At 38.6% G+C, this 25147-nt stretch overlaps 1 pseudogene; it reads right to left on the bottom strand.

The window, feature by feature from the left end:
* Window positions 1–24055: 24055 nt before the first annotated feature.
* On the bottom strand, window positions 24056–24940 carry LOC143643306 (N-acetylneuraminate lyase pseudogene; annotated as a pseudogene).
* Between the last annotated feature and the right edge of the window lie 207 nt (window positions 24941–25147).

The following is a 25147-nucleotide window of genomic DNA, read 5'->3' as shown; positions in this document are numbered from 1 at the left end:
TGTACAGCTAAGTGATGATATTGTGAGACTTTGTAAACTTTGGATGGAATATATGGCATATGAATAAATATCAGTAAAATGTGCAAAAAACTCATATGGAATCCCAAGGGGCTCCCATAGACAAATCAATGTTAAAAAGGAATAACAAAGGAGGTCTTGTCTCATACTTCCTGATTTCAAAACTTACTAAAAACCCACAGTAATCAAAACAGTATGACACTGGCATAAAGATAGACATATAGGCCCACAGAATGAAATTGAAAGTTTACAAATAAACCCACCTATCTATGGCCAACTACTTTTTGACAAGGTGCCAGGTACATTGAATGGGGAAAAGAATGATCTCTTCAACAAATGGTGCAGGGAAAACAGGATATTTACATTAAAAGAATGAAACTAGGCCTCTGCCTCACACCATATACAAAAGTTAAATGATCAAGGACCTAAACATTGAAGCTAAAACCATAAAACTCCTAGAAGAAAACAAAGAGGGGAACCTTCATATCCTTGGATTTAGAAGTGATTTCTTAGATATGACACTAAAATCTACAAGCAACAAAAGAAAAAAAATACATAAAATGGACTTTGAAAAAATTTAAACCTTCTTATATCACTACCAAGAAAGTGAAATTAACCTACAGAATGGGAGAAAATAATTGCAAACCATCTATCCAAAAAGTGTTTGAAATACAGTATATATAAAGAACACACTACAACTCAACAATAAAAAACAAATAATAACCCAAGTTAAAAATGGGCACTATTACTAAGACAAAAAATGTTCATTTGGTACAAAATAAATAATCTGACTAGTACATTTCCTAATATAACTTATGTGGACAGATTAATTGAACACAATAAGTACATGGAACCTTGAGTAGGGCATGAGATTTTGTAGGTTTGTCCAGAGTAATGCCCTGATAAATCCCAGAGTGATTTGAACAGTGAATAAAAAGTATTTGCAGAGCCCCCTTGGGGAAATAATGAGAAAGAAGGAAAATTCAACTTCCCCATGTAGAGAATTCATGATATTTTTACAAGCAATGGGGACAATCAAAGCAATAGGCCAAGCCCTCAATATTGGGGTTTGTTCATATGAAACTTATCCACCACAAAGAATAAGCTAAGCCTACTTAAAATTAGGCCTAAGAGTCACCTCCAAGAGAACCTCTTTTGTTGCTCAGATGTGGACTCTCTCTCTCTCAGCCAACATGACAAGCAAACTCACTGCCCTCCCCTTCTCTGCGTGGGACATGACTCCCAGGGGTGTAAACCTCCCTGGCAACGTGTGACAGAAATCCTGGAATGAGCTGGGACTTAGCATTAAGGAATTGAGGAAACCTTCTAGACCAAAAGGGGAAAGAGAAATGAGACAAAATAAAGTGTCAATGGCTGAGAGATTCCAAACAGAGTTCAGAGGTTATCCTGGAGGTTATTCTTACACATTATATAGATATCACCTTTTTAGTTAAGGTAAATTGAAGAGGCTGGAGGGAAGTGCCTGAAAATGTAGAGCTGTGTTTCAGTGGCCATTTTTCTTGAAGATGATTGTTAATGATATAGCTTTCACAATGTGACTGTGTGATTGTGAAAACCTTGTGTCTGATGCTGTTTTTATCTATGGTATGGACAGATGATTAAAACATATGGATTAAGAATAAATAAATAATAAGGGGAACAAATGTTAAAATAAATTTAGTAGATTGAAATGCTAGTGATCAATGAAAGGGAGTGATAAGGGGTATAGAAAAAATAGGGGAAACAAAGGCTAAAATATTTTGGGTAGATGGAAATACTAGCTATCAATGAGAGGGAAGAGTAAGGGGTATGGCCTGTATGAGTTTTTTTCTTTTTACTTATTTTTCTGAATTGACACAAATGTTCTAAGAGATGATCATGGTGATGAATATACAACTACGTGATGACACTGTGAGTTCTTAATTATATACCAAGAATGGAATGATCATATGGTAAGAATGTTCATGTTTGTATGTTGCTATGTTTTAAAAAAAATTTTAAGAAAATAGGGTAAAAATTGATAAAAATGGGTAAAAGAGTTGAATAGATATTTCTCTAAAGAAGATATGCAGATTGCCAATAAGCACATGAAAAGATGCTCAATGTTATTTGCCATCAGGGAAATGCAAATCAAAATCATAATAACTTTTTACCCACAAGGATAACTATTAATTTAAATACAGAAAATAATAAGCACTGACAGGAATGTAGAGAAATAGGAACTCTTATGCATTGTTGGAGATACTGTAGAATGGTACAGCCACTGTGGAAATCAACTCAGCACTTCCTCAGTAAATTGAAAACAGGACTACCATATGACCCATGTTCTAGTTGCAAGCTGCCAGAAATTCAATATACCAGAAATGGAACAATTTTTAAAAAAGGAATTTAATAAGTTGCCAGTTTACAATTCTAAGGCCATGATAACATCCCAATAAAAGCAAGCCTATAAAAATGTTCAAATTGAAGCACCAACAAGACGTTACCTTCACTCAAGAAAGGCTGATGAAGTTCAGGGTTTCTCTGTCAACTGGAAAGGCACATGGCGAACATGGCAACATCTACTAGCTTTCCCTCCAGGATTCTTGTTTCATGAAGCCCAGGGGCATTTTCCTTCTTCATCTTCAAAGGTCTCTGGCTGGTTCTCATGGGCTGTCAAAGGGACTCTCTCCAAAATGTTTCCTCTTTTAAAGGATTTCAGTAAACTAATCAAGACCCTCCTGGAATGGGTTATGTCACAACTCCATGGAAGCCATCTAATCAAAAGTTACCACCCACGATTGGGTGGGTCACATCTCCATGGGAATAATCAAAAAGCTCCCAGCCAGGGGGTGCAAGGGTAGTTCAATGGTAGAATTCTCACCTGCCATGCAGGAGACCTGGGTTTGAGTCTGGGCCCATGCACTTCCCCAAAACAAACAAACAAGCAGAACAAAGAAAAAAAACAAACAACAAATATTCAACAAGTGGTACTGCAATAATGGGATACTCACATGGAAAAAGAATAAAATGTGACCCCTGCCATACACCATACAAAAAAAAAAAAGATCCCAAGCAGCAATATTAAATGAAGATTAAAGGATATGGCTTTCCTGGGGCCCACTACAGATTCAAATCAGCACAACCAGTAACCCATTTCTTTGTATATACCCAAAAGATTTGAAAGCAGGGGCTCACACAAATATTTGCACCCCAATGTTTATAACAGCATTATTCTCAATAGCCAAAAGCTGGAAGCAATCCAAGTGTCCATGAACAGGTGATTGAACAAAGAAAATGTGGTATATCTATGCGCTGAATATTATTCAAACCATAAAAAGAAATGAATGTCTGATCCATGCTACGATATGAATGAAACTTGAAGATATAATTTTGAGTGATGTAAGCAGATCCAAAAAGGCAAGTTTTGTATGAAATATCCTGAAGAAGCAAACTTCATGGAGACTGCTGATATTTTGTAGGATGTCATAAGAGAGGGGGAAGCAGGAAGAAGGAGCTATAGCTTAGTGGATGAGCAGATTCTGTTTGAGATGATGAAAAAGGAGGGGTAATGGATGTTGGTGATGATAGCACAATATTGTGAATATAATACTACTGAATTGTACACTTGAATGTGGTTAAAGTGGGAAATTTTGTGTCCTATATTGGCTATTACAATAAAAAGGTTTTTTAAAAAGTTTAAAAAGTGAATTAGTCAGGTGTACTGCTTTTAGGATGGAGGGATAAGATCCTAACAAAATCTACTTTCCAACAGATAACTACTATAATCTCTGTGCAAAACAAAGAGCTACCTGAAGAGTCTGGAGATTGAGCAAAGATTTTAAAAGGGAACTAACTGTGTGTATGAGAGGGGGTTATATGGGAACTCGTTGCTTTCTGCATGATTTTTCTATAAAACTACAACTGCTCTAATAGAAAAGAAGATGAATGATTGCTTAGGACAGGCCCAGGCACCCAAAAGTGACTGAGAGAATTATGGGGAAGGTGGAGAAGAGGAAATTCAGGTTCTGTGTAAACTCTGTCCAAGTCTCTGGCTGACCCCTCTACCATAGTCACCAAGCACCTAAGATTAAGGCAAAAGAAATGAATTGAGCTTTGAGCTACTGCCCACCTGGGGAGAGACAGTTTGGAGTTTCAGTCTAGTAAAATTAATATCCTGCTAAAACAAAACAACATTCTTTGGAAGAGTATTTATATCTATTCCCCTTTCCCCTTGGATATAACAGAATCCATGGTTTCAGTTATATAATATTCATAATGTCCTGTGACATTATTAAGGGAAAAGACAACCTATAGAAGCCAACCCAAAAAAGATTCCAGATCTGGATGTTGGAATTATCAGACAGAACATAAAAGCATCTACGTTAATTATGCTAAAGTCAAGGAAAATATACTTGTTATCATTAAAAAATTAGAAAATCTCGACAATAAAAAACCCACCATTTAGGAGGGGCCAAAATGGTGGCCTAGCAATGTGCGCATTTTAGTTTGTCCCCCAGAACAACTACTAAATAACCAGAAACAGTACAGAACAGCTCCCAGAGCCACATCAGTGACCAGACACATAGCGTACCCGAGTCTGGATCAACTGGACCAGCTGTGAGCCTCCCCAGAACCGTGAGTTCCCCAAGACGCCGCGGCCGGTGCCTGGTGCCCTTCCCCCACAGGCGGCTTCCCAGAGGGAAAAAGGAAAGAGACTTTAAACCTGGTCAAGGCGGAGTTCGCTCATTGGGCGCACGGAAAAAGAGGAAAGGGGAGGAAGCGGAGGTTTTAGTGGCTGTGTTTCTATGGAGACTTGGCAGCCTCTGGATTCAGTGGTGGGACTTCTCTGGCTGCAACTGCCCCAGGCATAGGCTGGACTGCTTTCAGGGCTGTCTCCCACCTGTGCCTTCCCCAGGGGAGGGGTGAAGCCCAACTCAGGTGTAATCCCTCCCTCAAGGAATTCAGACCTCAGGGCTCAGCAATTTGAAGTCATTAAAACCAGCCTACAACCTCTCCTCTGTCTCCACCACACCCCCAGCAGGGAGAGTCTTCCAAACTTAAAGGTGCCGCAACATCTTTTGCTGGTGGGACCCGCAGGCAGACAAGCGCCACATACTGGGCAGGATAAGAAAAACAGCCCGGAGACTTCACAGGAAAGTCTTTTAACCTGCTCAGTCTCACCCTCAGGGAAAACTGACGCAGGTGACTCCTTCCCCCTGATAGGAGGCCAGTTTAGTCTGGGAAAACCCGGCTGGAGTCTATAATACCTACGTAGACCCTCCTAAGGGTGGGGAGGGAAAAGGCACTGTGCAAGCAGGGCAAGAAACAAGAAAACAAGAACTGAAAAATTATCCTCTGTTAAACAAAAACTAAGCTAGAGGTCCAGAAAAAGCTGAACTGAAAGTCAAAGAACAGATAGACAACAAATTCATCTAGCAAGAAAATCCTAGGTAAGAGAAGGGAAAGCAATCTCCAGAATAAATTAATTAAGGTAATTAAATGTCTACATGTCAGCAAAAAATAACAAATCACACCAGGAAAATTGAAGATATGGCCCAGTAAAAGGAACAAACCAATAGTTCAAATGAGATACAAAAGCTGAAACAATTAATTCAGAATATACGAACAGACATGGAAAACCTCATCAAAAACCAAATCAATGAATTGAGGGAGGATATGAAGAAGGCAAGGAATGAAGAAAAAGAAGAAATGGAAGGTCTGAAAAAACAAATCACAGAACTTATGGGAATGGAAGGTACAGTAGAAGAGATGAAAAAAACAATGGAAACCTACAATGGTAGATTTCAAGAGACAGAGGTTAAGATTAGTGAACTGGAGGACCGAACATCTGAAATCCGACAAGAAACAGAAACTATAGGGAAAAAAATGGAAAAATATGAGCAAGGACTCAGGGACTTGAATGATAATATGAAGCGCACAAATATATGTGTTGTGGGTGTCCTGGAAGGAGAAGAGAAGGGAAAAGGAGGAGAAAAACTAATGGAAGAAATTATCACAGAAAATGTCCCAACTTTTATGAAAGACTTAAAATTACAGATCCAAGAAGTGCAGCATACCCCAAAGAGAATAGATCCAAATAGATGTTCTCCAAGACACTTACTAGTCAGAATGTCAGAGGTCAAAGAGAAAGAGAGGATCTTGAAAGAAGCAACAGAAAAGCAATCCATCCCATACAAGGGAAACCCAATAAGACTATGTGTAGATTTCTCAGCAGAAACCATGGAGGTGAGAAGACAGTAGGATGATATATTTAAATTACTAAAAGAGAAAAACTGCCAACCAAGACTCCTATATCCAGCAAAATTGTCCTTCAAAAATGAGGGAGAAATTAAAACATTCTCAGACAAAAAAATCACTGAGAGAATTTGTGACCAAGAGACCAGCTCTGCAAGAAATACCAAAGGGAGCACTAGAGACAGATACAAAAAGACAGGAGAGAGAGGTGTGGAGAAGAGTGAAGAAAGAAGGAAAATTAGATATGATACATAAAATACAAAAGACAAAATGGTAGAAGAAAGTACTACCCATATAGTAATAACACTAAATGTTAATGGATTGAGCTCCTCAATCAAAAGACATAGACTGGCAGAATGGATTAAAAAACAGGATCCTTCTATATGCTGTCTACAGGAAACACATCTTACACACAAAGATGAACATAGGTTGAAAGCGAAAGGTTGGGAAAAGATATTTCATGCAAATAACAACCAGAAAAGAGCAGGAGTAGCTATACTAATATCCAACAAATTAGACTTCAAATGTAAAACAGTTAAAAGAGACAAAGAAGGATACTATGTACTAATAAAAGGAACAATTCAACATGAAGGCATAACAATCATAAATATTTATGCACCAAACCAGAATGCCCCAAAATACATGAGGCAAACACTGCAAACACTGAAAAGGGAAGTAGACACGTCTACCATAATAGTTGGAGACTTCAATTCACCACTCTCATCAATGGACAGAACATCTAGACAGAGGATCAATAAAGAAACAGAGAATTTGAATATTACAATAAATGGGCTAGACTTAACAGACATTTATAGGACAGTATACCCCATAACAGCAGGATACACCTTTTTCTCAAGTGCTCATGGATCATTCTCAAAGATAGACCATATGCTGGGTCACAAAGCAAGTCTCAACAAATTTAAAAAGATTGAAATCATACAAAACATTTTCTCAGACCATAAGGGAATGAAATTGGAAATCAATAATAGGCAGAGCACCAGAAAATTCACAAATATGTGGAGGCTCAACAACACACTCTTAAACAACCAGTGGGTCACAGAAGAAATTACAAGAGAAACCAGTAAATATCTTGAGGCAAATGAAAATGAAAAACAACATATCAAAATTTATGGGACACAGCAAAAGCAGTGCTAAGAGGGAAATTTATTGCCCTAAATGCCTATATCAAAAAGGAAGAAAGGGCAAAAATTCAGGTATTAACTGTCCACTTGGAAGAACTGGAGAAAGAACAGCAAACTAACCCCAAAGCAAGCAAAAGGAAAAAAATAACAAAGATTAGAGCAGAAATAAATGAAATTGAGAACATGAAAACAATTGAGAAAATTAATAAAACCAGAAGTTGGTTCTATGAGAAAATCAGTAAGATTGATGGGCCCTTAGCAAGATTGACAAAAAGAAGGAGAGGATGCAAATAAATAAGATCAGAAGTGGAAGAGGAGACATAACCACTGACCTCACAGAAATAAAGGAGGTAATAACAGGATATTATGAACAACTTTATGCTAATAAATACAACAATGTAGATGAAACGGACAACTTCCTAGAAGGCATGAACAACCAACTTTGACTCAAGAAGAAATAGATGACCTCAACAAACCAATCACAAGCAAAGAAATTGGATCAGTCATTAAGAAGTGCCCCAAAAAGAAAAGTCCAGGACCAGACGGCTTCACATGTGAATTCTACCAAACATTCCAGAAAGAATTAGTACCAATCCTGCTGAAACACTTCAAAAAAATTGAAATGGAGAGAAAGCTACTTAATTCATTCTATGAAGCCAACATCACCCTCATACCAAAACCAGACAAAGATATTACAAAAAAAGAAAACTACAGACCAATCTCTCTAATGAATATAGATGCAAAAAATCCTCAACAAAATTCTAGCAAACTGAATCCAGCAACACATTAAAAGAATTATACATCATGACCAAGTAGGATTCATCCCAGGTATACAAGGATGGTTCAACATAAGAAAATCAATTAATGTATTACACCATATCAACAAATCAAAGCAGAAAAATCACATGATCATCTCGATTGATGCAGAGAAGGCATTTGACAAAATTCAACATCCTTTCCTGTTGAAAACACTTCAAAGGATAGGAATACAAGGGAATTTCCCTAAAATGATAAAGAGAATATACAAAAAACCCACAGCTAATATCATCCTCAATGGGGAAAAATTGAAAACTTTCCCCCTAAGATCAGCAACAAGACAAGGATGTCCACTATCACCACTGTTATTCAACATTGTGTTGGAAGTTCTAGCCAATGCAATTAGACAAGAAAAAGAAATACAAGGCATCAAAATTGGAAAGGAAGAAGTAAAACTATCACTGTTTGCAGATGATATAATACTATATGTCGAAAACCCTGAAAAATCCACAACAAAACTGCTAGAGCTAATAAACGAGTACAGCAAAGTGGCAGGTTACAAGATCAACATTCAAAAATCTGTAGTGTTTCTATACACTAGTAATGAACAATCTGAGGGGGAAATCAAGAAACGAATTCCATTTACAATTGCAACTAAAAGAATAAAATACTTAGGAATAAATTTAACTAAAGAGACAAAAGACCTATACAAAGAAAACTACAAGAAACTGTCAAAAGAAATCACAGAAGACCCAATAGATGGAAGGGCATACCATGTTCATGGATTGGAAGACTAAATATAGTTAAGATGTCAATTCTACCTAAATTGATTTACAGATTCAATGCAATACCAATCAAAATCCCAACAACTTACTTTTCAGAAATAGAAAAACCAATAAGCAAATTTATCTGGAAGGGCAGGGTGCCCCAAATTGCTAACAGTATCTTGAGGGAAAAAAACGAAGCTGAAGGTCTCGCGCTGCCTGACTTTAAGGCATATTATGAAGCCACAGTGGTCAAAACAGCATGGTACTGGCATGAAGATAGATATATTGACCAACGGAATTGAATAGAGTGTTCAGATATAGACCCTCCCATCTATGGACATTTGATCTTTGATAAGGCAGTCAAGCCAACTCACCTGGGACAGAACAGTCTCTTCAATAAATGGTGCCTAGAGAACTGGATATCCATATGCAAAAGAATGAAAGAGGACCCGTATCTCACACCCTATACAAAAGTTAAGTCAAAATGGATCAAAGATCTAAGTATCAGGTCTAAGACCATAAAACAGTTAGAGGAAAATGTAGGGAAATATCTTATAAATCTTATAATTGGAGGTGGTTTTATAGACCTTACACCTAAAGCAAGAGCACTGAAGAAAGAAAGAAAGAAATGGGAACTCCTCAAAATTAAACACTTTTGTGCATCAAAGAACTTCATCAAGAAAGTAGAAAGACAGCCTACACAATGGGAGACAATATTTGGAAATGACATATCAGATAAGGGTCTAGTATCCAGAATTTATAAAGAGATTGTTCAACTCAACAACAAAAAGACAGCCAACCCAATTACAAAATGGGAAAAAGACTTGAATAGACACCTCTCAGAAGAGGAAATACAAATGGCCAAAAGGCACATGAAGAGATGCTCAATGTCCCTGGCCATTAGAGAAATGCAAATCAAAACCACAATGAGATATCATCTCACACCCACCAGAATGGCCATTATCAACAAAACAGAAAATGACAAGTGCTGGAGAGGATGCGGTGAAAGAGGCACACTTATCCACTGTTGGTGGGAATGTCAAAGGGTGCAACCACTGTGGAAGGAAGTTTGGCGGTTCCTCAAAAAGCTGAATATAGAATTGCCATATGACCCAGCAATACCATTGCTAGGTATCTACTCAGAGGACATAAGGGCAAAGACACAAACGACATTTGGACACCAATGTTTATAGCAGCATTATTTACAATTGCAAGGAGATGGAAACAGCCAAAATGTCCATCAACAGACGAGTGGCTAAACAAACTGTGGTATATACATACGATGGGATATTATGCAGCTTTAAGACAGAATAAACTTATGAAGTATGTACCAACATGTATGGACCTTGAGAACATTATGCTGAGTGAGACTAGCCAAAAACTAAAGGACAAATACTGTATGGTCCCATTGATATGAACTGACATTAGTGAATAAACTTGGAATATGTTGTTGTTAACAGAGACCATCAGGAGATAGAAATAGGGTAAGATACTGGGTAATTGGAGATGAAAGGATACAGACTGTGCAACAGGACTGGATACAAAAACTCAGAAATGGACGGCACAATACTACCTAACTGTAATACAATTATGTTAAAACACTGAATGAAGTTGCATGTGAGAATGATAGAGGGAGGAGGGCTGGGGACATTAATGAAATCAGAAAGAAAGATAGATGTTAAAGATTGAGATGGTATAATCTAGGAATGCCTAGAGTGTATAATAATGGTGAAATGTACAAGGTAAAATAATTTTAAAATGTTTTTGCATGAGGAAGAACAAAGGAATGACATTATTGCAGAGTATTGAAAATAGATGGTAATTAATATCTTAAAATGTCACCATCTGTGTGAGACTAAAGCAAAATTGTCTGTTACAAAATTTATATTTTGACTAGTGCATTTCCTAATATAACTTATGTAGATAGTTTGATTGAATGTTATAAGTACTTGGAATCTCAGGTTGGACATGAGATTTTGCTGGTTTGTCCAGAGTGATGCCCCGATGATTCGATCAGTGAGTGGAAAAGTATCTGCAAAGCCCGCTTCGGGGACTGGTGAGAACGGGGAGAAATTCAACTTCCCCAAGTTGAATTCTTGATATTCTCACAAGCAGTGTGGACAACCAAAGCTATAGACTGAGCCCCCAGTCTTGGGGTTTGTTCATATGAAACTTAACCCCACAAAGGATAGGCCACGTCTACTTAAAATTTAGGCCTAAGAGTCACCCCCAAGAGAGCCTCTTTTGTTGCTCAGATGTGGCCTCTCTCTCCAGCCAACACAATGAGCAGTCTCACCACCCTACCCCTCTCTACGTGGGACATGACTCCCAGGGGTGTGGACCTTCCTGGCAACGTGGGACAGAGATCTTGGAATGAGTGGAGACTCAGCATCAAGGGATTGAGAAAACCCCTAGAATGAGCTGAGACTTAGCATCAAGGGATTGAGAAATCCTTCTCCACCAAAAGGGGGAAGAGTGAAAGGAGACAAAGTGTCAATGGCTGAGAGATTCCAAACAGAATCGAGAGGCTGGAGGTTATTCTTATGCATCAAGTAGATACCATCTTGTTATTCAAGGTGGAATGGAGAGGCTGGAGGGAACTGCCTGAAAATGTAGAGCTGTGTTCCAGTAGCCATGTTTCTTGAGGATGATTGAATGATACAGCTGTCACAGTGTGACTGTGTGATTGTGAAAACCTTGTGTCTGATGCTCCTTTTATCTACCTTGTCAACAAAGGAGTAGAACATATGGAATAAAAATAAATAATAGGGGGAACAAATGCTAAAATAAATTTAGTTTGAAGTGCTAGTGATCAATGAAAGCGAGGGGTAAGGGGTATGGTAGGTATAATCTTTTTTTTTTCTGTGTTCGTTTTATTTCTTTTTCTATTGTCTTTTTATTTCTTTTTCTGAATTAATGCAAATGTTCTAAGAAATGATGAATATGCAACTAAGTGATGATATTGTGAATTACTGATTATGTATGTTGTTTTATTTTGTTTCTTTTTTAATTAATAATAAATTTTTTAATTAGAAAATCTCAACTGATAAATAAAAAATATAAACAAAAACAAAATGAAAAATTTAGAACTTATAACATTTTATATCTGAAATAATACTGTGAATGGGATTAATAGCAGGCTGAATATGACTGTAAAGAGAAAATTATAACATGTCTTGTAGAGTTTATAATATATTTAGATATGATACATAAAACAAAGGAACATAGACTGGCAGGGATTGGTAAATGGAACTAAATGATTGTAAGATTGCTACATTTTATGAGAATGTAGAGTTATACCTTTAAGTAGACTGTGAAAAGTGAAGGATGTATATTTTAATCCCTAGCGCAGCCCCTAAAAAATAATGCTGAGAGTTCCAGGAAGATGGAGGACTAGAATATGTTGAGTACACCCCTGCTCCAAAGGACAGCTAGAGAAGTGACAGAAAAATGACTGACAGCTATTCCAACGTGTAAGCAATCTGGGAGGGTCTTCTGCACCACATAGTGAGGACCTAGTTGTAAAAGCTGAAGAATTGAGATGCAGAGAACCAGAGACCATCCAGTTTGTGCAAACAGCCCAAAACGCCCCTTTCAAACAGAGGCCCAGACCCCTTACACATGTGAGGACAGGGAAACAGGGACTAGGAAGTAAGCCACAGCTGGGTTCCTTGAACGTGCTACACCTACGCGGGTTGCCCCCATCCCACCCACGATTCCTCTCACACTCCATGCACCTGAACCCTGTCACCCATCCAACCCCACTGTGTTCCAAGAACAACCGCCCTGACACATCTGCCCACAACCCACCCCGTTCGCACATATATGTCTGCCCCAGCCTGCCCCACCTCTCCTGGGCAAGCACAGAGTCTCCCCCTGCCTCTCTGGAGACGCATGCACCCGCATCTAACCCCTTGACCGCCACGTCCTCCTCCCTGCCCCACCTCCACGTATGGGCTGCAGCTACTTATCTTCATAGCAGGGCCACACCAGCCCCACACAGGCAGATGCACAACCCCGCCCCTCTGGGCAGAACATCAGCCTCCGGCAACTCCCCAAACCGTGAATGCACATGCATGCAATCACGCCACGCAACCCCAGCTCTGGGCGAGCACTGACGTGCGATTGCTGGCCACCCAGCAACCCGCCCCACTGCCCCTGAGCGCAGCACATTCACACACCATGATCTATCTGCCAGACCCGTGCACACTAGGTATCTGCTGCCTCCCCCCCCCCCCCGCCCAAAACCGCTTAAGTGCGCAGTCACATCCACCCCACTGGGACCCATGCATCCAAGCACAGCCACATCCACCCCACTGGCACCCACGCATCCGAGTACTGACCTCTTGATCCCTGCAACTCATCTAACCTGCCCTGAGCATGTGCACACCCCTGTCCCCCCCCACCCCCAGCACAAGAACCCTGCTCCCACCCCTGGCAGGTGCTCATGTGCACATCTGTGCCACATAGCCCCAACCCTGCATGCATGTGCACCCCTCTCTCTCCCCCCCAACCTGCACATCTGCACCAGGGACCCGCTTACCTGACATTGTGCACCCCTGACCCTCATCCTGCAACACACCCCCCACTTGTGGTGCCGTCCCACTGGGGCATCTGTATCCTGGAACCCCTGGTCCCCTCTCCCTGCGCAAGGACACACTCACATAAGATAGATATTGGCAAAACTGAAGGGAGTGATAGGCATTTCAATAATGATAGTAGGAAGCTTCTAAACACGACTCTCCTCTATAGATAGAACAACTAGAGGGAGGATCAACAAGAAAGTATGGAACTTAAATGATCTGATAAATGAATTAGGCCTAACAGACATACATAGGTCATTACTTCCCAAAACACCAAGATATGCACTCATCCCTAGTGGAACATTGTCCGGGATAGATCATATACTGGGGCACAAAAAAGGTCTTGATAAATTTAAAAACATTGAAATTATTCAAAGCACTTTCTCTGGTCACAATGGAGTGAAACTGAAAATCAATAACAACCAAAGAATGAAAAGTTTCACACATATATGGAGATTAAATACCACACTCTTAAACAACCAGTGGGTTATCGAGAGCACAGAAATTGATCACCAAATCTTTGGTCAACTAATCTTCAACAATGCCCCCAAATCTGCCAAACTGGGATAGAATAGTCTTTTCAATAAATGGGTGTGGAAGAATTGGATATCAATAGCCAAAAGAATGAAAGAGGATCCTTACCTTATACCCTATACAAAAATTAATTCAAAGTGGGTCAAAGACCTAAATATAAGAATCAGTACCATAAAGATCCTAGAAGAAAATGTAGGAAATCATCTTCAAGATCTAGTAATACGAGGTAGCTTCCTTAACTTTACACTGAAAGTACAAGGAACAAAAGAAAGAATAGATAAATGGAAACTCCTCAAAATCAAATGCTTTTGTGCCTCAAAAAACTTTGTCAAAAAGGTGAAGAGAAGGCGGGCTACAGTGACTCAACAGGCAGAGTTCTTGCCTGCCAGGCTGGAGACCTGGGTTTGATTCCCAGTGCCTACCCATGCAAAAGAAAAAAAAAAGGCGAGGAGGCAGCCAACCCAATGGAAGAAAATGTTTGGCAATTATACATCGAACAAAGGTTTGATATTCTGTATATGTAAAGATATCATACAACAAAAGAACAATCAACCCAATTATAAAATGGGCTATAGATATAAATAGGCATTTTTTCTGAAGAGCAAATACAGATGGCTAAAAAGCACATGAAGAGATGCTCATTCTCATTAGCTGTAAGGGAAATGCAGATGAAGACTACAGTGAAATACCACCTCACATCCCATAAGAATAGCTGTTATTAAACATACAGGAAACTACAAATGTTGGGGAGGATGTGGAGAAATTGAGACACTTATGCACTGCTGGTGGGAGCGTACAATGATACAGCTGCTATGGAAGACAATCTGGTGGTTCTGCAGAAAACTAAATATCGAGATGCCCCATGACCTGGGAATGCCACTACTCAGAATATACCCAGAAAGCTGAAAGCAGTTACATAAATAGGCATTTGCACACCAATATTCATAGCAGCATTATTCACAATTGCCAAAAGATGGAAACAATCCATCAACAGATAAGTGGATTAACAAATGTGGTATATATATATGATGCAATATTATGCAGCAGTAAGAGGAAATGATGTCCTGAAGCACATGACAAATACATGGATGAGCCTTGAGGACATAATGCTGAGTGAAATAAGTCAGACACAAAAGAATGTGATTCCACTTTTATGTCCAAGGTAAAGGTAAAATTAGAGGCTTATAATACAGAATATAGGGGACCTAGAGATACACAGAAGCTAAAGATGGGTGAACAGTTAGCTAGTAAGGTTGAACTTAAATGTAAGGAAATAGATAGAAATGAAGGCAGTTCACTAGTGGGTCTATAAGTAATATTACCATATTGAAGGTGAACATGATTGAAAGGGGTTGTATAGACCCAAGTGTCTCACCGATTAACACTATAAATATAAATAAGTTCTTGCATGAACAGTAGTTCAAACGTATGGGTCTTTTAAAAAGAGTGTATTAATGTTGGGGTATAGAGGGGAAACTGCCATGGCATGCTATGGGCTATGTTTAACAGGAAAACAGCAACAGTGCCATGGCAATACCAAGGGTAAATAATGGAGGGAGGGACAAGAAATAAGGGGAGGTTTGGATTTTCTATGTGGTGAGGGTGTTTATTGGTTATTTTTCTGTTGGAAAAAATGAAATTACTAAAATTGAGAGTATTCATGTACTGTTGACTTTGAACATTATACATGATGCCCAATGGATGGAGGTGGCTGAGAAGTAGATTGCTGAAGGATGGTGTATACATATGATCGAACGTTGTGCTGCCACCAAAAGGAACGAAGTTGTGAGGCATGCAACATTGTGAATAAACCTGTAGGACATTTGGTGGGGCAAAATAAGCCAGAAACAAAAGAGCAAATATTGTATGGTCTCATTTAGAAAATAGTTATAAGAAAACTGGGACCTAAAGCTTATACTCTTACAGCAGTCATGTTTAGTCCAGAGTGGTAATTGTTATTTCTGGATTTTGAGAAGCTGTTCTATATATGTATAATCTCGTATTTAGAGATAAAAACAAAGCTGATCAGGTCAGGATTAAGGTAATTAGAATACAAGGGTAAGGAAGACATTGTCTGTATTTTAGAACTTCATCTGCTCTTTGAAACCAAAGGAAGAAAGGTTTATTTTGTCCAGAACTTAAATTTTCTGTAGCACATAATCTAACCCAACCTGTCTATTTAGATCATTTAACAATCCAAACACAGAGAGCTCAGAATAAGAATGAGGGCTTTTAATTCTGCATAGCTTAATGTAGTGCCTAGATACATCCCAGTGTATATTAAGAGGATAACCAAAAATATTGGCAAAATCCCTTGAGGGATGGAAGGAAAAATAGGTAACTATTAAACTTTACCACCAGGAAAAATCTGTATCTCCTGATACTGCATCAGACGTTAGGGACACGCAAATCAATAGGTTAAGCCCTTGATCTTGAGACTTGCTCTTGTGAAGCTTATGTATGTAGCAGAGAAGCTTAGTCTACCTATAGGTACACCTAACAGTTACTTCCAGAGGACCTCTTTTGTTGCTCAGATATGGCCTCTCTCTCTCTTTTTATTATTATTATTATTTATTTTTTATTTTTTTGCATGGGCAGGCACCAGGAATCAAACCCGGGTCTCTGGCATGGCAGGCGAGAACTCTGCCTGCTGAGTCACCGTGGCCCGCCCCTCTCTCTCTCTTAAGCCCAACTCTGCATGTGAAATTATTGCTCTCCCCGCTACGTGGGACACGACATCTAGGAGTGAAAGTCTCCCTGGTGGCATGGGAGATGAGTCCAAGGGTGTGCCTGGTCCTGGCACCATGCGAGCAACAATGCCATCCAGACCAAAAGGGGGGAAAGAAGTGTTAGAAATAAGGTATCAGTGACTGAGAGAGTTCAAATAAAGTTGAGAGGCTACTCTGGAGGTCACTCTTACACAAGCTTCCGTTAGACACTGCTACCTATCATAACTTGTCAAACCCAACCAAAACCATTCGTCCCAATCCTAGAAAACATCTAGGGCAATATATAAGATTCTACAAAGGTTCCATGCAGTAGAGTAACTTTCCAGACACCTACAACCTCCAGATGGGTCCCTAGACCAAAAAAGTCCTAAAATGCAGAGGGCCAGGCTCTCCAGAACATCAATTGTTCTATCCCCCCACTCCCATATTATCAACAGCCCCTTCCAACATAAAAAATTAGAATGGGTATAGCCCAAATACTCCTAAAGAGTGGGAGAAAGATCAACGGTGATGGTGGAGTTACACAGAGAAGTTCAAGTTTAAAAATGAGTATGATTGCTAAATCATTATATTGATATTTCCTTTAGTCTCCAGTATCTTAGAGCAACTAAAAGTAAAAACCTAAAATTGTGGAATTTTAATCCATACCAAAGTCTGAAATGTGTTCTACAACTAATTATTGTGATGTGCTTTGAAATTTATTCCTTTTTTGAATATATGGTATTTTTTGCAAAATGTAAAAAGTCTATCGTGATGATAAATGCACAGCTATACAATGCAAACGCTAAAAAGTGCTAAAATGCCAATAGCTAATTTTAAGTGGGAATAGAAAAAAATAGTCATATAATCCAAAAGAAGACAGAAAAAGAGGAATGGGTGAAAACTGAAAAACAGGAATATGGAAAAAAAAAAAAGAAATGGGAGTCTTAATCAAATCATATCAATTACTCTAAATATTAATAAACTCAAAGGCAGTTATCAACAAAATGGAATTAAAAAGCAAGATCCAATTATTTGCCATATGTAAGAGATGCACTTTAAATATTAAAAGCATATAGGCTGAAAATAAATGGGTAGAAAGAAAATATATCATTATGTACAGGAAGGCTGGAGTGGTTTATATTAATATCAGACAAAATAGATGTGAAGGCAGAGTATTATCAGAGAAGAAGAGGGATTTTTTTCATCAGGAAGACATAGTAATCATAAATGGATATGTCTTAATAATAGAGCTTCAAAATACATGATGGCATAAAAATCGACAATAAATTCCACAATTAAAGTAGATTTAACAGCCCTCTCTCAGCAAGTAATAGAACAACTAGACAAAAAATTAGCAAAAAGATAGATAATATCAATAACATTATTAGTTACCTGACCTAACAGATATTCATTGAACACTATATCCTATAACTTCAAAATATAGATTCCTTTCAAGTGTGCATGAACTTTCACAGTATGGACAATATGCCAGAACATACATCAGTTTTCAATTTAAAGTTATTGAAATCAGAAAGTATGTACTTTGACCATTACAGAATTTAACAAGAAGTTAATAACAATACAATATCCAGAATACACCCCAATTTTGAAATTAAACAACAAACTCCTAAATAATCTATGGTTTAAAAAAGAAATGTTAGAAAATATTTAAAACTGAATAATAATGAATATACAAATATCAAAATTTGTGTGATGCCTCTGAAGAAGTGCCTTGGGGAAATGCATGGTTTTAAATGTTTATATTAAGAAAGAAGTAAGTTCTTAAATCAATGGCTTAAGGTTTCATCTTAATAAGGTTTAAAAAGAAGTGCAAAGTAAATACAAATTAAGTGCAAGTAAGGAAATAATAAAGGTAAGAGGCGCAATCAATGAAACAGAATTCAGACAAAAAGAAAAAATTAACAAAGACAAAAGCTTTTGACTCATTGAAACTTTTTTTTAAAGAAACTTGTCAACCCCCTACCTAGAATAATCAAGAGATTGAAAGAGAGAGAAAAAGAAAAAGAATCACAGATTCTTCACCAATATCAGGAGTGAAAGAGAGGTTATGAGTAGAGATCCTCTAGAGAGCAAAAGGATAATAAAGAGAATATTATGAAAACTTTATTCCAAGAAATTGGACAACTTAAATGTAAATTTCCTTGAAAAAAACACAAAATTGACAAAAGCAAAGTAGATTTATGTTTCTAAGGAAAGAAAATTTATGTTTGAAAACTTTTCCAAAAAGGGAAAACTCAGGTCACAGACAGTAACATTGGTTAATTCTAGCAAAAAATTCATGGAAGAAATAACATTAATTTTACACTTCTCAACTCATTTTATGAGGCCAGCATATCCATAATGCCAAAAACTGGAGGAAAAAAAAGATATTACCAGAAAAGAAAAACACAACCCAATATCCATTATAGGTATAGAAGTAAAAAATCCTTAATAAAACATTAGCTAATTGAATAGAAAAAGGATAAACCATAATGGCAAGTATGGTTTATCCCAGGAATGCAAGGTTAGTTCACTGTTAGAAAATCAAACCAATGTAATTTACCATATTAACAAAGAAAAGGAGGGGGAAAAAAGAGCATTTTCATGGATGTATTAAAAGGGTTTAACAAAATTTGTTACCTGTTCAAGATAAAATTCTTTGAAAATTAGAAATAGAGGAAAACTTTCTTAACCTACTAAAGACTATCTGGAAAAATTCACAACTAACATCATACTCAGTGTTGGAAAACTGAATGCCTCTCCCCTAAGATAAGGAACAAGTTAATGACGTCCATTCTCATCATTTCTATTCAACAATGTACTAATGTACTGAGGACCCTATCCAGTGAAATAAAGCAAGACAAAGAAAGTAAAGGTGTACAGTTCATACAAGTTTTAAAGGAAGAAGTAAAACTTATTTAAAGATGAGATAATCATGTAAGTAAGAAATCATAAAGTGTATACCAAAAAAGCTATTAAAACTATTAGCAACATTGGAAGTTAGTAGGTCAAGATACAAAACTAATTAGTAGTAGGCTGTGCTGGTTTGAAAAGATTATGTACCTTAGAAAAACTTTGTTTTAACCTGATCCATTTTGTGGAGGCAGCCATTTCTTTCAATCCCTATTCAGCACTGTTGGAATTTGACAAGATTGGAAACTTGACTGGATTATCTCCACGAAGATGTAACACACCCAATAGTGGGTATTAATCTTTGATTAGAGGGAGATGTGATTCCACCCATTCCAGGTGAGTTTTGATTAATTTACTGGAATCCTTTAAAAGAGGAAACATTTTGGAAAAAGCTTCAGAGCCACGAGAGCCTTGAGAGCCACGAAATCCACGAGAACCACAGAGCCAATGCAGCCAGAGATGCTTGGAGATGAAGGAAAACACGTCTGGGAGAGCTTCATGAAACAAGAAGCCTGGAGAGAAAGTTAAAAGTTGTTGCCATGTTCGCCATGTGCCTTTCCTGTTGAGCATGAAACCCTGACTGTCACTGGTCTTCTTGAACCAAGGTATCTTTTCCTGATGCCTTAGATTGGACCCTTTTTTTTTTGGCATGGGTCTCCAAAATGGTAGGTGAGAACTCTGCTACTGAGCTACCATGGCCTGCCCAAGATTGGAAATTTTTATAGACTTGCTTTTAGTGGGATATTTTCATGGCCTTAGAACTGTAAATTTGCAACTTAATACATTCCTCCCTTTAAAAGTGGTTCCATTTCTGGTATATCGCATTCTGGCAGCTTGCAAACTAGAACATAGGCCTATAAACTAGCAGTAATCAATTGGAAAATGAAATTTACAAAAAGTCACAATTTCAACATTGTACTGAGATCCTAGTCAGTGCAGTAGGTCAATAAGACAATAACATAAATATGAGAGAAAATTAAACTTTATCTGTTAGTAGCATAATTATTTACGTAGAAAATCCTAAAAGAATCTACAAAATAATTTCTAGAACTTATCAGTGAATTTAGCATGGTGGCAAGATATAAGAATAGTATACAAAAATACATTATATAGGGGGTACAAGGGTACTTTAGTGGTGGATTTCTCACCTGCCATGCTGGAGACCTGGGTTCGATTCCCAGTCTGTGCACTTCTCCATAAACAAAGAAGCAAAGCAAACCAAAACAAACAAACAAAAATTCCACAAATGGTGCTGCAATAACAGGATATTCACATGAAAAAATATGAAATTTGTGACCCCGCCAAAGTAGGTTTATGTCTCTAAGGAAAGAAAGTTTAAAGCCTCCAAACAGCTTACAAAAAATGTTTTAAAAAATCATGTATTTAAAAATTAGCAGCAAACATTTGGAAAATAAAATTTTTAAATTCCACTCACAATAACATCAAAATTCATAAAATACTTAGAAATAAATTTAACCAAATATGTGCAATATCCATACACTGAAAACTACAGCACATTATTATGAGAAATTAAAGGATACCTAACCAAACACAGATATGTATTCATGGATCAGAAAACTCAATAATCCAGGACAAAAATCTCCCCCAATTGATCTATACACAATCACAATAAATCTCCAGAAGACTTTTATTTTTTTGAAGAAATTTAAAATTTTGATTCTAAGGCATAATAGACCTCTGAAACATAACCATGTTCAAAAATAGACCCCTAAGTATATGGTTGTTTCAGTTTGCTAAAGCTGCCAGTATGCTATATACCAGGAATGGATTGGTTTTTATAAAGGGGTTTTATTAAGTTACAATTTTATAGTTCTAAAGCCTTAAAAATGCCCAAACTAAAACATCCTGAGAAAGATACCTTGGCTCAGGAGGCTGATAAGGAAAGGTATGTGGCTGGTGTCTGCTGGTCTTTGTTTCTGGTTTGTTGCTTCCAGCTTTAGATGCCAGTGGTTTCCTCTCTAAGCATCTGTGAGCATTCACGTACTTCAACTTGGACACAACTTGGTGTTCCGGCTTGCTTAGCATCTCATAGAAAGGCACATGGTACTGTCTCTTGGGCTCTGCCCATGTCTAGACATCTGTTCTCTGCTGGCACTCCAGGCATCTCCAAACATCCATGTCTCTGTCAGCTCTAAAGCAACTGTTCTCCAACCATTTGTATCAGAGGTGGTTTAAAAAACCTTTCCCTTTTAAAGGACTCCAGTAAACTAACCAAGATTCACCTTAAATGGGCAGATTCACATTATCTAAGTAAAAGGCCACACCCATAATTGGACATGCCACATTGTTTGGAGATAATCTAATCAAAAGACCACCCTCACAACTAGCAGCATCACACCTAGCTTTTAATTGCTGGTTAATGAGGCTCCACTTCTCCTTTTCCCAGAATTTTAGCCAAATGTAGCCAAAGCAATCATTGCCCTCCCTCCTACATGGGACATGACATCCAGGGGTGAAAGTCTCCCTGGCAACAGGGCACAGCTGGACATTGGTGAGCCAATTCCAACATCCCCTATTAGCCTTTGTTTTCTTGGATTTCTCTTGGCACTTTCACATGTTGTGGTCCTCAGGAAGCAAACTCTGAGAAAAACCTAGTGTGCAGTACCTTTTGTTAGGGAACACTCTTAGGATTAAGAGGGAAGGAAGACTGGAAAGAGGCAGAAGTTGAGCTGCAGTGTTGTCACAACCCAAAGCCTCAGCACATCCTGCAGGTAGCCTTGGAGTTGGAATGGCCCTTCTAAGTTGTCCTGAGTTGGGGAAGGGAGGAAGGCCTTTATACAAACCCTATATCAACCAACCATTGGATGTGAGATACTCCAGAAAGGGGATATGACCTTGGAAAGAGCAGCTCTCTTTAGCTGAGACACTCTCCAAGTAGCTGACAATTGAGGATTTTCTATTGACACCACTCCCGGCAGCTGTCTTTTATTCCTGAATGGGGAACTTGGTGGTACATCACACAGTATCCTCCACACCCAAGAATGCAGATTTGGTTAGTATTTTAAAATCAATATAATACACTACAATGAGAGATTAGCCAACTACAAAGTTAGAGGAAGCACAGTGCCCACACAAGATCACTCTTACTCCTGAGATCAAATGAAAGTTTGGGGGTTCCCCAAACCAACCTCAGTTTCCATTATTCACTAGGACTTATAGAACTTACTGAAAGCTGTCATATTCACAGTTAGGATTTATTATGCTAAAGGATACATATTTATATCAGCCGAGGGAAGAAGTACATAACAGGGTAGAGTCCAAGAAAAGTACCAAACTCAGAGCTTCTGTTGTCCTCTCCCCACAGAGTCAGGACAGTGTTTCCTAGCAGATACTTGTGACAACATGCATGGAGTATTGCCAACCAGGGAAGCTCACCTGAGCTTCAGTATCCAGAGTTTTTCTTGGGGCTCCAGCATATAAACATGATTGAGTGCCCAAGTGGCTGATCTCGGTTTCCAGTCCTTCAGCAGACTGATCTGGTAAGCTGACCCTAAGCGCCACTCTAAACCACTTTGTTGGTGGTTTACAAACAAAAACATTTCCATCAGGTGTGACATTTTAAGGATTTAAAGGTTACCTCCCAGAAGCCAGACTTCTTTTGGGGCAAGGTTAAATTCTTCACAACCACATTAACAAAATGAAGAAGAAAAGCTGCATGAGCATCACAATGGATACATAAAAAGCATTGGCAAACTTCAAAACCCAATTATCATAAAAACTTACAGCAAGCTAAGAATAGAAGGGAATTGCTGCAACCTGATAAAGGAGCATCTAGGAAAAACCTATAGTTAACATCATACTGACGACATATTGAAATGTTTTCCCTTAAAGATTGGGAACAAGGCAAGGGTGTCCCCTCTCACTACTTTTTTTTTTTTTTTTGAGATTTCAAAGGATATTTATTATGATGAAAGTACATTATACGTCTTTAAAGTTAGAAAACTTTAAAAAAGGATCTTGAAGCAGAAATCAAGATAACATGAGCTCCCGATTGCAAATGAAATTAATCAGTTACAGTTTTCTTCTTGATCCCATTTCATCAATGTCAGCAGGAATTTCTCCAGAAAAAATTTGTGAAATGCTGAATAACTTAGGACTCGTGACTGCTTTTTAGAGTTTTCGCCCCATTTCACAATATATAACTTGAATTTAGGCTCACAGTAGTTGGTTTGCAGATATTTGATGAAATGATGTGGGATTTCATTTGCTAGCAAATAATTCAGTTCAAGTCTATTTAAAAAGTCCCTTAGAAAGCCACTATTCAAGAGGGATCAGGGCTCAGTGTTTACATAGTCATTTGATAGAGAGGCCCTAGCTACAGGCTTCCAAGTTTCCACCTTTTAAAACACTGAAAGAAAGAAAACCCAAGCTCTTCAGTTCAGCTTCAGCACTCTCAGTGAACTCCCTGAGGCTTCCTGCAGTGGAAGCCTGGGTGGGCCCACTGGAACCCCAGAGGCCAGAGTCCTGATGGCTTTGGTTTGTGAAGCTCCAAAACCTCCTTTTACCACAGAATTGATAAACTGATAGTTGAGGGCCAAAGAAAAGTCCTTTTGTTCAAAAGCCTCCAACATCTGGTTTGTCCTTTTCCCCAGGCAGTTAGAGGTACTGCCAACTGCTGCAGTTGCTCCCGTCACCAGTGCTCTCAACAGTAGCTCATCTACCCCCAAAAGGAAAACAAAGTGTTGCTGGTGACTGTGATCAATACATTGCCCAAAGTTGAAGAGATCTGTGCATTCACTGAATTCCAGCCTTTGGAAGGTGGGGCTCTCGTTCTGAATCGCATCCAACTCCTCAGCACAAATCTTTACCCTTGCCAAGGCAGGAATGTGATAGTAATAAAATGGCAATGCAGGGGCAGCAGCAGCCGCCTCCTTTAGGAAGTTAATCAGGACATGTTTGTTCCATGGCTTGAGAAAGAACGGGGCCACGATGACAAAGCCATCAGCTCCTATTTCTGCTGCTTGTTGAGCCAGTTCTTGTGATTCCTTCAAGCTCAGTGTTCCTACATGAATCACCACCTGTTCCAACTTGTTCCTCCCTTTTGCCACCCACTCCTCTGCGATGCGGCGGCGCTCTGAGACGCTCAGGGACAGGCCTTCTCCTGTTGTGCCGTTCACAAAACTGCTCTTCGCTCCCTGTTCTTCCACAAGATAATCCACATACTGACCAATTACTGAAAAGCTGATTTCTCCATTCTCAGTCACTGGTGTGATGGTTGCAGCAACAAGAGCTTGGAGTTTATTCTTTGGGGAGGCCATTGTGCTGCTGGGAAAAAGTCCTAGAGCCACAGGTCAGCCTCTATTGCTGTGGTAGCCGCCACTCTGCACAGCCCTGGCCAACAGCTCTCACTATTTTATTTTTTATTTTTAACTGTTTTTATTGTGTAGCATAACATATATACAAAGCAAAGAAATAAAAAAGCAATAGTTTTCAAAGCACTGTTCAAGAAGTGGTTACAGGACAGT

Source organism: Tamandua tetradactyla, chromosome 8 (assembly GCF_023851605.1).
Source record: "Tamandua tetradactyla isolate mTamTet1 chromosome 8, mTamTet1.pri, whole genome shotgun sequence".
NCBI classification, from domain to species: Eukaryota; Metazoa; Chordata; class Mammalia; order Pilosa; family Myrmecophagidae; genus Tamandua; species Tamandua tetradactyla.
Note: the sequence above shows the minus strand (reverse complement) of the source record. Positions and strands in the feature narration are given on the sequence as shown.